The following is a 13,902-nucleotide window of genomic DNA, read 5'->3' as shown; positions in this document are numbered from 1 at the left end:
TGTCCACTCAAGTTTTAATTGGGTTTAATTGCTCTCTTGCTCTCCACCAAGGCAACCAAAGCTGTATCTGTTCCATATCCAGACCTGAAATCAGCTTGAAATTGATATATATAATCCGTTTCATCATGCTTTACTTCTACTGTTTAGATGCACCACAGGATTCCACTCATCAGGCTTTCCCAGTCCTTATTAAATCTAGTTTCTTATCACATATTTAACATTTTAAAACATTATTTTCATTCTTAGTCTCAACTGCAAATGCAGTTCTGATTTCCCTCTCACTAAATGTGCATGGGACTATCTTTTTTCAATGTAAACCCTTTCACAGCTCTGATCTGAGTCACATACACTAGATCCTAATAAACATTTCAACATTTTGCAGCAATTAGTAGGATTAATATATTGCTACTCCAGTTCCTATGTACATACTGAGCTTATTAAGGGTTCTATGAGTTTCCACAGATGCCCAAGAATTTGATGCTTTATAATACAGTGATCACTGGGATAATTTAACATCATAAAGCAGTCTAATTATTTAGGACTTCTTTTAATATATCATAGAAACATTCTTCTGAGAAGAGCTAGTAAAAATATGATCTTTTGTTCTTAACATAGGTTTTAATTAAGATGAAGAAATTCTAGGCAAGAACATGTGCCTTAATATTTGCTTTTTATATGTTGCTATTTTAGGAAGCTGCATTTTCCCCTCAGAATGCTACACAAGTGGTAGAAATTAGTTTAGTTTTAAGTCCTTCATTGATACCTTTAATGTTCTACAGAAATGCTGTTCAATATGTTATGCAGAACAGAGATGAAGGTAAAGAACCAACGGGAGACAGGTCACAAACAGATGGAAATAAATAGAACATAGTGATATAAATCACTACTTTCATTTTCACAGGAAGCAGTGAATAAGTTTAACATTACTTTTTACTTGAACACTGTTAACTTTTAAATTGATATTTTAATTTCCTGTTTTAATTAATGTTTTAGCTGTGATTTTATTGTTACTGTTTATTGGCCATCTAATGATTGCCAATAGTAAGCTACTGTGAGTCCCCCGGGGGGGGGGGGGGATGAAAAGGATGGGGGCTTTTTGTGTGTGTCAGGAGCGACCTGAGCATCTGCAAGTCGCTTCTGGTGTGAGAGAATTGGCCATCTTGCAAGGACATTGCCCAGGGGAGGCCTGGATGTTTTGATGTTTTACCATCCTTGTGGGAAGCTTCTCTCATGTCCCTGCATGGGGAGCTGGAGCTGACAGTGGGAGCTCATCCATGCTCCTCCCCCTCCCAAATTTGAACCTCTGTCCTATCAGTCTTCAGTCCTGCTGGCACAAGAGCTTAACTCATTGCACCACTGAGGGATGTAAATGTTCAAAATAAATACATAAATAAATATTTGCAGTGCAGAACTTTTTCTGTGAAAAATTCACATGTGGTATTCTTGATAGAAAATAACATTTTCCGCATAGAAAATCATCATATTTTACACAGAAAATATAGTTGTCCAGAAATATGTAAGTGGTACTTGAATCTGAACAATATTTACTTGTGCTGTTTATTTTTGGAAAAATAAATATCAGCAAAGAAGTAATTTCAGTAGAGACAACAATATTTCAGGATGACTCTTAAGAAAAACATTTTTATCATTTCCAGACTATTTTAAATATTCTTTCTGTCTCTTGTAAAACAGAAGCAATGTGGTATACAGGCAATACCCAAGTTACAAACAAGATAGGTATATTAGGCTTGTTCTTAAGTTGAATATGTATGTAAGTCAGAACAGGTACATTTTTTTAAGTATAATGCCAGCCAAATATGTTTTAGTTTTGGATAGCATAGGGAAGGGTCAATACCCCTGTCACGTTTGGTTTGCTATTTGTGCCCCTGATCAGAAGATTTCACTTCACTTTCTGTCTCTATGATAATTGGAGTTTGAAAAATTGGTCTAGTTGTGGAAACAAGGATTGGTGATAAAGCTGCAGTGGAGACACCTTTTCCCCATGATAACTCTTCCAGGAGTGATTTTTTGCTTCCTAGGGGTAAATTTACCTCATTTCCTGTTGTCTCACCCCCGTTTTTAATTATGGTCATCTGTAAGTCAAATGTTTGTAAATCGGGGACTGCCTGTACTGCTTTAAGTTTTTGACAATGAAACAAGCAACCAGGGTTCAAATTACCAACCATGGAAGCACACTGAATGATCTTAGTTAAATCACACTGTCTGAGACTTAGAGGGAGACAAAGGGTGCTTCCACACAGTACCTATCATTTGGGAGAGAACAGGTTAAAAGGGGGTGGCCAGATGCGGTTTGTGCTAAATGCATGCTCAATCGAAGCAATGGAGGGAAAACCAGATTCAAAAAGGTGCTCCTTTATCATGGTTCTGTGTGGGGAAAAAGTGGATTTTCCCATGACTGTGTGGCCCAGCACTCATGTAAAGTTTGAGATTTCCCTCTAAACCCCCTGTGGAGACTGCTTCCTGTCCCTGTCAGTTTTTTAAAGCCTAAAACAGCTGATCAGCTATTTGGGCTCCCAGGGAGACACAGCTGATTTCCATCTGGTTTCAAGAGAGAAGATGTGGAGAGCCATTAGAGGTCTCTAAAAGTGTTTATTCTAAACTTTATAATATCAAATAGATCGTGAATAAGCAATTGGGGAAAGAAAAAAAGAAATTCAGCTGCATTTTTTTTAAAAAAATCCCACCATTATGTGCTGATGCTTATATGCGCCCATAGGAATCTCTCCATATTTGTATTAGGATATTCATATGTGTGGATATAAACATCAGCACATAATCAAGTGATTAAACAACATTCCAGGGAATGTCCCCCATTTGCCCTCCATTTTATTCCGAGACACAGAAGGGCTGTGAAGATGGCAGGGGAAGAAAGCCTGGGACCGGCAAGTATGTGTGGGAACCTTCTCTGAGGTCCCAGGTTTGTTTATCCCGCATATAAATCCTTTGTTTTTGGTGCTGTCTGAAAGCACACAAAGTCAAACTCCATGTAAACAACTATTTGCCAAGAAAACTCATGATAATTTTTCTTAAGTTTATCAGAAATTGGAAATGACTTGATGGTATACAACTGTAACAATGAAAATTATTTCATTTTAATTCTTTTCATTGGAAGAACTTAAGAATTAATTTTAGAACCTCTATGAGAATCAAGAACAAAGGATAGCTCTGAAAGGTTAATAACCCAATGTCAACAGGAATAGATACAATTCTCTAGGGTCTAAAGTCAAAATTGTATCAAAACAGTATATGTCCTTGAAAAGGAGAGAGCTATTAGAAATAGAGCTTTTTGTTGCAGTTATTCTCATTATCTTTCTCTTAGAAGAAGTATGTTAAGCAATATTTTTAAATATGCATAATAACTTGAAGATTTCACAAGCTGTTAATGTCATGTAGTAATAAATTCAGCTACAGCATATAGATAGTCTTGGGGGAATTACAATTCAGTCATTGGTATGCCAAAATGTCATATGAATGAGGAAGTAGATACAGCTGTGTTTTTCTTCCAAAATGTGAATGCAGATCTACCAGACACAATCTGCCACATTTGTATGCAGAATATCAATATTAGCTGTTTTACTTTATCTGATATAGAGGAAAGGGAAACTTTGGGTGAAATAAGTGTGTGACTAGTGCTCTTGTCACTGAAGTTGCTGTTTCTCTCTAGCATGCTATGGGGATTTCCAGTGCTATAGGCAAAGGCATAAGAACTTGTGTCCCTTGTGATCTGACAGCAGTTGTCAACACTGGGCCATTGATTTGTCAGTGACAAAGTTAACATTAATAAAATGTTTTGAAACATGCATGCAAAATGCTGTTAAGAAGATTCAGCTTACTTCAATGACTGCCTCTCCATTGCTGGCATTTATCCTCAATGCTTGTAATGGCATGCATTGTTTATTTCACAAAGAAAAAAACTTGTAAAATGATTTTTAAAGTATAATAATAAGTAAGCCTACCCAACACATATCATAAAACACACATCTAGTTGTTCATGAGATTATTTCTCATGAATAAATATATATTTAGCAACTAACCCCCCCCCCCCCCCCCCGCAAATAAATCCCCAAAAAAACAGAGGACTTGTCATTTTTTCTATCCTCTGGCATGTCTCGTGTTTGTTACAATGATGCTTCAAGTATATACTCCTTTAAGATTGAGAAAGATTTATGCTTAGTCAGATAAATGAGTTTGCATTCCAAACAAATTCTTAAACATCAGATTTTGAAACATAGTATTTAAAAAGGCTATTCTAACCATCTGGTAGAAAAGGAAAGGAAAGGAAAGAGAGGAGGTTGAAAGAAAATGATGCATATTTATCAATGAATATCTTATTATATTGCATTTTTGCTTGCTGGTGAATTGAACAGAGAACAACCAGAAGAATTCAGGTTCATTTTTTTTCATGTCAGGAGTGACTTGAGAAACTGAAAGTCGCTTCTAGTGTGTGAGAATTCTCAGTGTGCAAGGACGTTGCCCAGGGGACACTCAGATGTTTGATGTTTACCATCCTTGTGGGAGGCTTCTCTCATGTCTCCACATGGGGAGCTGGAGCTGACAGAGGGAGCTCAGGGTTGTTGTATGTTTTTTCGGGCTATATGACCATGTTCTAGAGGCATTCTCTCCTGATGTTTCACCTGCATCTATGGCAAGCATCTTAAGAGGTTGTGAGGTCTAAATTTCTTTCTTCTAAATTAGTACAGTCATATAAGAATGTCCTGCATCCTCCCTCCCAATTTCACCAAAGTTCAAGGAAGATCCAAAAATGAGCAAGAATCACATTGGATTGACTATTATTAGTATGATTGATTAAAAGACCAGTTATCTTGACATGAAACTCTGTAATGATGATGTTTCCTAAGGATGTGAGTTCTGTTTTCTTTGCATTTCTCCAAATCCTAACCACTTTTACCTTATATCATATTTGGCACTACAACAGATAAGCAAAATGGAATAGCAGTAAGTGGATTTTAGGATTATTGGGATCATTTTTATTATGTTTCTGATGCAGGCTCAAGGTAAATAGTAGGCTTGTTTGATTAAAAAAATGGTTCAAAACTCATTTCAGCTAGTGGTTTGATTCTAAAGTCACTTCCTTTAAAAATATTTTTTTCAAAACTTTCCGAAACTTCCGAAACAGCTTTGTTAATGACAGATACACATGTGCAGTAGGAAAAAACAGCACTGGCACTGGGGAAACTTCAGGGCTCTTCCACTTAGGCCACTCCTGACCAAGGGCTCTTCCACTCCAGGCCTGCCTTGGCTGTCAATGCTGAGGAGGAGGAGGAGGAGGAGGAGGCAGCGACACCCCCTCAGGTGCCAATTGGCTCCCGCTGCCAGGCTTCAGCCAGGAGAGTGGGCTTCAGGCTGTTAGAAATAATGGGAGTGGAAATCCAAAACACCTGGAGGGGCCAAAGTATGCTCAGGCCTGGATTAGATGCAGTCATGCCACTGTTCAATGTTATGGGATCCTGGGGTTTGTAGTATGGCACTCTTTGGCAAAGGAGGCTAAAAAAAACCATGCAAAACTACAGCTCCCAGGATTGTGTAGCATTGAGCCAAAGCAGTTGGAAGTGGTTCCTCAATAAGATCTGCCTGATCCACCTGGAGGGAGGGAGGCAGGAGAGTGAATGAAGGAAGAAAGGAGGGAAGGAAGGAAGGAGGGACGGAAGAGAGGAAGCCCAATCAACCTTTAGTGCACTGATCTATAACCTGCCTGGCTAAACTCCCAGTTGCCAAACCTTGAGATTGAGGTGAGAAGGGAGGTAGGAGTGAGGAAAACTTGGTTTGAATACAAACTCTGGAGCTCTAGCTGGTAATGCAGAAAAGGAGGAGGAGGAGCCTGCTGCTCGGCCATTTTGGCAAATGCGCAGCAAGGCAGGGTGGGAAATGTAGTTTAACAACAGGGCCTTTTGCAATCTCTACCATTGGGGGCCTTCCTTTCACAAACTACAACAATGGCTGTGCTTAGGCACACCCACCTCATCCCTCCTTTGCATCGCCCGGGAGGAGAAGCAAAAATAACCTTAAAATAACCTTAGGAGAATTCTGAACATTACGAAATATTTAGAATAAAAAGGGTGGTTCAAATTGTAATTACACCTCTTGAATCAATTTTGAACCATGCAGGAAAAGTAAGAGGTAAGACCAAATTCAATAGGTTTTAATGAATTTAAGGTTTTAATGAAGCAAACCTAACCAACTCTAGTAAATAGGATGAGTAGGCAAGGAAGAAAACCCAAAATATACCTTTTTTGTTCCTCTTGCAGGCAGTTTCTAAAGGTAAATTATCTTGTCATCTAGCTGCCTTTGTCACTCTAGCCATGTGCCTATCATGTCCACTGGACCATTTTAATGTTAGGGTCAGATCTCCCTAGGCTATAAATCTGTGCCATTCAGCAGCCTTTGGCAAAACTGTCTGCATGCCACTGAGAATGATTTGCTTTGGAAAACTGACTTGTCCCTATGACTTGAACAAAGACAAGTACTAAGATAGAGCATTGATTCTTTTCTGCCTAGTGATATAACAATATACATCCAAAGGGCTGTTTTAGAACATGTCCATGAGGGATCTGCATTCAGCAAGAGGAAATCTGTAAATCCCTAGTATTGTTAAAAGCTGATCATTGGTCACATGCTCTGCAATTCCTCATCCCTGCTCCCTTACAAAGAGCCGATGAAGGTGGTGCATGAATCGGCCGAGGCTTTGTGAGCTGAAAATAAATAAGTGCTGCTTTAATCTTCAGCTGTGGGATGAAGCATTTCATCATGTAATCAAGTTGTGTCATTAAGCTGTAAATGCAGGGGGAAGGTAATAATGGTTTACATGTTTGCTAGCATTTTCATTTCCAGAGGGCTGATAGATGCATCACTGACAGCAGACCCTCATCTTCTGTAAGGCCCAGGAAATGACATGATCTCTCCACAGCAAAGTGGAGGTAATTTCTCCCAGAAACCTTTCCTTTCTGGTGAAATCTTCTCAAGAGGGAGAATTTCTAAGCAGCAGATTTCCCATGAAATGATGGGTCGGAAAGGGCTTTCATTAGTTGCAGTTAGAATATTCCTATCTTTAATCTGTTGGTTTGATAGGGTTTTTAAAAGTAAAAGTGAGATCCCATTCCCATTAAATAAGTGCAGCCTTAGGAAATACAGCAATTCTGGCTTTCATTGGTGACTTTCAAGGCAAACTGAATATACTCCAGAAACATTAAGAGAGTTATCCAGACTGCTGAATACTATCTGCAAAACTGATACGGGAGCTTCTCGCTGCTGTACCAAATAGGGATGTTATGTTTAACATGCTTTATAATGATAATGAGAGTAAATGCTCAAATGTATTTCCCCATGCCTTCAAAAACAGCTTCAACTAATGATAGTATGTCTCCTCTGAATGAATACCTGGAGGAGGTAAGGGGCTGGATGAAGAAAAACAAATTGAAACTGAATCCAGACAAAACAGAGGTGCTTGCAATCAAAGGTCCTAATCTGAGAGTGAAGGTGTGTCAACCAGTTTTTGGTGGGGTTACACTTCTCCAGAAAGACTGTGTTCATAGCTTGGGAGTGCTCCTGGCTCAATCTCTCCACACGTTAGCCCATGCGATGGTCAGGAGTGCTTACTATCAGCTTTGGCTGATATGACAGCTGCACCCCTTCCTAGATTTGGAGGACCTGAAGATGGTAGTGCACACACTGGTCACCACAAGGCTGGACTTCTGCAATGTGCTTTACCTTTGTACCAAGTTTGGAAACTCCAGTTGGTTCAAAATATGGCAGTGAGATTTGTTACAGGAACGTCTAGGAGTGAGCATATTACATCTATCCTTAAGTCATTCCACTGACTGCCAGTTAGTTTCCAGGCAAAGTGCAAGGTGCGGTTTTGACCTTTATAGCCTTACATGGTTTGGGTCCCAATTATCTACAGGATTGCCTTCTCCCATACAATCTGCTCCAAACACTTAGGTCCTCTGGGAGGCAGAACCCGACTTGTGCCCCTCACCTAAAGAACCTTTTAATCAATTGTCCCAAGACTGTGGAATGACCTGCCTGAAGAGCTCCGACAGCTAAATGAGCTGTCAGAATTTAAAAACCATCTAAAGACCTATCTCTTCTGGCAGGCAAATAAAGAATTATAATAACTGTTGCCTTGTGGTATAAATTAACAAAGAGAGAAAAAAGTAAAAAGAAACTATCATGAACTGCTATTATAGATCAGAACCACAAAAACATGGATACCAAAAATGGATTTACCAGCTATGTTTCTCTTGAATATCCAGATTTAACTGTAACTGAACAGAGGCTTGCTGACCAGAGGAGATACAACACCAGTAAAAAGGTGCTCAGTGAAGTCAGATTTGAAGAGATAAGAAGCAACTGTGAAACAGAAGAACAAACAACTGTGGATACAGCTGCTGAAGTGTTGGGAATTCCTCATCATCAGAAGAGGAAGGGGAGCAGAGTGGTGCTCAGGTCTTGGAGGGACGGGAAGAAGAATCCGACAATGAGACTTTGCAGGTGCCTACTTTTTTAGAAAGACGGAGAGAGTCAGAGAACAGGAGGCAGTCAGCTCAATTAGCCGCTAAAAGATTGATGAGCTAATTGGGTGACACCCTAAGCCCTCCTGCATGGGGCATAAATCAGAAGCAGGAGAACGTAGCTTTTCACTGCTAACAACAACCCTGTTACTGCTGGAACCTGCTTTGTGTTAAGGACTTCATGATCTGTACCTTATTGTCTGCTGATTTTGCTGGGACTTTTGCAAAAGACTTTCATTGGTGTCTGTAGTAAGACTTCCTTGTTTTCTTTTTCAATTGCATTTGCTTATTTTGTTTGCTGGAGTAAAGCATTTTTCTTTTACTTTCAATTTTGTGTTGAAGCTGTTTTAAGAGCAAAACAGGACTAGAAGATCTAATGACTTCTGAGCCCATTGAACATATGGAGCCAGAAGAAAACGGAGGCATTTTTCAAGACAATAAGCATGAAGAACCTGTGGCCATTGCCAATACTACACCTGGCAAATTGACCACAAAGCAACAAGAACTTAAAGAAAAAAATTGACCCATGCTGCATTGAATGAAGAAAGGCAAAGACTGCCAACATTGAAAACGGTACCAAGAAAACATGTGGCACCTTTAATGAATGATGTGAATGCTGCACTTGCAACTATTGAGATAGAAACAATGGAAGAAACCAACCAGCTTGCATACAGCACAGCAGTGATTGTAACACAAGAACTGGGGATACAACAACTGAAACCCGCAAGACAAATGACTAGAAAACCAAAATAGAAAATAAGTTCTACCAGAGTCTGAATCAGCAGGTGGCTGTGAAAAATGAAAACCCAGAAAAAACAGCTACAAATTCATTCTGGAAAGATCTGTGGGAAACAGAAAAAGGTTACAACAAAAAAGCTGACTTTGAAATAAAATTTCAGAGAACAAAATGAGAACCTTGGAAATAACAACAGAAATGATCACTGAAAGAGTGACGAAAGTCAAGAACTGGACATCACCTGGCAATGATCAACTGCACAGATTTTGGCTTAAATATCTGATTAGCCTGAACTCAAAAATGGCCGAACAATTCAATGAGATGCTGCAAACTGGAAACATCAGCAAATGGATAACAACTGGGAAGACATATTTGAAACAGAAAGACCCAGCAAAAAGGATAATACCAGGAAACTACAGGCCAATAACATGTTCAAACTGTTCAGTGTTCAAACTGCTGACAGGCATAATAGCTGATCAAATCCGGGATTACTTGGAGGAAAATAACATCTTGCCAGTAGAACAAAAAGGCAATAAAAAAAGTGGAGGCACAAAAGATCAGCTTCTAATTGACAAAATGATACTGGAGAATTGCAAAAGCCACAAACCAAACCTCTATACAACTTGGATTGATTACAAAAAAGCATTTGACTCACTGCCACATTGTTGGATTATCAAATGTCTAGATGTCATCGAGGTTTGTGAAAATATTAGAAAGTTCACTGAAAATGCAATTAAACAATGGAAAACTGAGTTGTTCATGAGCAATGAAAGCTATGGAACTGTTAACACCAAGAGAGGAATTTTCAACCATTGCTCAGATGATTCATTGGAACTTGTGCCACAAATACCATCTGCCTGCGACAAAGAACTGGTCGGATCATAAGCCGGAAAAAGTTACAGAGAATGAACACGCCAAACTCCTCTGAGACTTCTGGATTCAGACAGACAGAGTTTTGGAGCATAATACTCCTGACCTCACCATCGTGTTAAAAAACAAAGTATGGATCGTCGATGTCGCAATCCCAGGAGACAGCAGGATTGAAGAGAAACAAAGTATGGATCGTCGATGTCGCAATCCCAGGTGAGAGCATGATTGAAGAGAAACAACTGGAAAAGCTGATCCGATATGAGGATTTAAAGATCGAACTGCAAAGACTATGGCACAAGCCAGTCAAGGTGGTCCCAGTGGTAATCAGCACACTGGGTGCAGTGCCTAAAGACCTTGGCCTGCACATAAACACAATCGGCACTGACAAAATTACCATCTGCTAAGTGCAAAAGGCCACCTTACTGGGATCTACTGGGATCTGCATGCATTATTCGCCGATACATCACACAGTCCTAGACACTTGGGAAGTGCCCAACGTGTGATCCAGTTCAGCTGCCAGCAGTGTCTGCTGTGGACTCATCTTTTTGTGTTTCAGATAGTAATAACAACAACAACAACAACAACAGCCAAACAAGAAAGGCAAACATTCAATGCCTTGATTAAAAAAAACAACCACATAAATCAGACAGTACAAAATAACATCATTCTAAATTAATAATTACTAAACCAGAACATAAAATTAATAACTAAATAAATATGATTATTTTCTGGTGAAGGAGTACTGTGCACAGAGGGCCAGGAGGGGAGGGCTGTCCTTTCCCAGAGGGAGGGAGGGTCTAAATCTCAAATGACTGTGGGCAGCGATTCCTTGCCAGAGGTTTGGCATAAAGACAGGCAAGCAGGTAGCTTTATGGTTTGCCATAAAGACAGGCAAGCAGGTAGGCCTCACCCAGGGATCACAACCCCCAGGTTGAAAACCTCTGCTTTTGTGATTTTTTAAAATATCTATCTATCTATCTATCTATCTATCTATCTATCTATCTATCATCTATCTACCATCTGTCTGTCTGTCTGTCTAACTGTCTATGATATTTAAACTGAATTGTTTTCATAATTGTAAACAATTTAATTCTATTTTAATATTATTTACCTGTTAAAGTTGTATAGCTTTTGAAGTTACTTTGGGACTCAATCCAGAGAAAAAAGTAAGATACTACTGCTTCTGGCACGCCAACTGCTGCTTCTACTACTACAGCTAATATTGTTTTGCTAAAAGCTGTTTTTAGTTATTACAATGAGTAATATAACTGTATAGTGGTCTGTTTAGGAATTTTTAATATGCAACCTGTGGATAAACTAATTTTACCCATCATTCCATGTGACTTTGATCGTGTAAAAATATCTGAGGAGGAAAAGCTTCCTCATCCATGAAAGCCCTCCACATTCCTCAACTACTAAGGTCCTGCTACATGTGGAGAGACTTCATGATTAGAAGGCACTTGCCTCTTTAGATAGCAAAGTTATGATGGACCTTGCAAAGGCATTCGACACAGTGAATCTCAGCGCTCTCTGGACCATCCTCCAAAAAATTGGGTGCTCTAACAAATTTGTGAACATCCTGCGGCTCCTCCATGATGACATGCTGGCAACAGTTTTGGACAGCAATGGCCCCCAAAGTGACCCATTTAAGGTGGAATCAGGTGTCAAGCAGGGATGTGTTATTGCCCCAACTTTATTCTCCATCTTCATCACTATGATACTTCACCTTGTTGATGGGAAGCTTCCCATCGGAGTGGAAATAATCTGTTGGACAGATGGCAAGCTGTTTAACCTCAGCAGACTGAAAGCCAAAACCAAGGTGGTTTACAACAACATCTGTTATAGAACTCCAGTATGCTGATGACAATGTTGTCTGTGCGCATTCAGAAGAAGATCTACAAGCCACTGTAAACACCTTCACAGAAGCATACGAGAAGCTCGGCCTGTCATTGAACATTGAGAAAACCAAAGTGCTGTTCCAGCAGTCACCAGCCAACCCCTCTCCAATGCCAGAGATACAGCTTAATGGTGTTACATTAGAAAATGTTGACCATTTCCGCTACCTTGGCAGCCACCTCTCCACCAAAGTCAACATCAACACCAAAATACAACACCGCCTGAGCTCTGTGAGTGCAGCATTTTTCCGAATGAAGCAGAGAGTGTTTGAGGACCAGGACATCCATAGGGATACCAAGGTGCTTGTTTATAAAGCTATTGTCCTCCCAACCCTGCTATATGCATGCGAAACGTGGACTGTCTACAGACATCACATGCAACTCCTGGAACGATTCCATCAGCGCTGCCTCCGGAAAATCCTGCAAATCTCTTGGGAAGACAAGCGGACAAATGTCAGCGTGCTGGAAGAAGCAAAGACCACCAGCACTGAAGCGATGGTCCTCTGCATCAACTCCGCTGAACCGGCCACATTGTCCGGATGCCCGACCACTGTCTCCCAAAGTAGTTGCTCTACTCCGAACTCAAGAATGGAAAATGGAATGTTGTCGGACAGGAAAGATTTAAAGATAGGCTCAAAGCCAACCTTAAAAACTCTGGCATAGACACTGAAAACAGGGAAGCCCTGGCCCTTGAACACCCCAGCTGTGACCAGCTCTGCTGCAGAATTTGAAGAGACACGAATGGAGGGTGAAAGAGAGAAATGTGCCAAGAGGAAGGCACGTCAAGCCAACCCCGACCGAGACCACCTTCCACCTGGAAACCAATGCCCTCACTGTGGGAGAAGATGCAGGTCAAGAATAGGGCTCCACATTCATTATCTCTAGTACTTTGGTTAGCCAATCCTCTTTTTTTGGAATTTCTTTCTGCCTCCATATTCTGGCGAAGACGATTCTTGCTGCTGAAATTAAGTAATTAAAGAGAATGTCCTTATCCTTATCTTCGTTTATGTCCAACATTCCTAGTAAGTAGAATTCTGGTTTTTTCGCTATCTTAATTTTTAGTATTTTTTTAATCTCCTTGTGAATTTCCGACCAGTATTTATTCACTTCCGGGCATGACCACCAGGTATGGAAGAAGGTTCCTGGTTGTAGGCCACACTTCCAACATTTGTCGGATGCATTTTTATAACATTTAGCTGTTTTGTGAGGTGTTAGATACCACCTGTATATCATTTTCATCCAGTTCTCTTTTAGCTCGACAGCGTAAGAGTATTTGATTTTTTGGTTCCATAATCTTTCCCATTGTTCTAATTTTATTGGGTGCCCTATGTTCTTGATAATGTTAATCACTTACTGGATTACTCCAAACAAAGGGCTCCCAAAGAAACACACAAATTGGAGCCTTGTCAAAGAATATCTTAATGAACTAAAACTCAACTTGATAATTTAAGCAAAGCGCAACACGCAGAAGACTCGACAACACAGGGATGTGTAATTAAATCATCTAACAAAAACCTCCGTTGGAGGACAAGGGATATTAACATCACAACCACTAACGAATAGATAGGAAGTCAACTCCCCCTATGCTGTTATTATTATTATTATTATTATTATTATTATTATTTTATTTTATTTTATTTTATTTTTTCTTCCCTCCCCCCAAGCCAGAAGCTGCTTTGAACAACCAAAGCCGGGAAGACAACCAGGCAGGGCACTCTCTTAGATACTTGTACTATCCTTCCATCCTTTTCTATGAGATAATTGTTCCCACTCTTTCGATGTACCAATCTCTAAACCTCCGAGGAGGAAGAAAAAGGGAAAATCAATCCAACCTGTGGTTGCCGATCCTGCA

Source organism: Anolis sagrei, chromosome 1 (genome assembly GCF_037176765.1).
Source record: "Anolis sagrei isolate rAnoSag1 chromosome 1, rAnoSag1.mat, whole genome shotgun sequence".
Classification (NCBI taxonomy): Eukaryota; Metazoa; Chordata; class Lepidosauria; order Squamata; family Dactyloidae; genus Anolis; species Anolis sagrei.
This window is presented reverse-complemented; position numbering follows the sequence as displayed.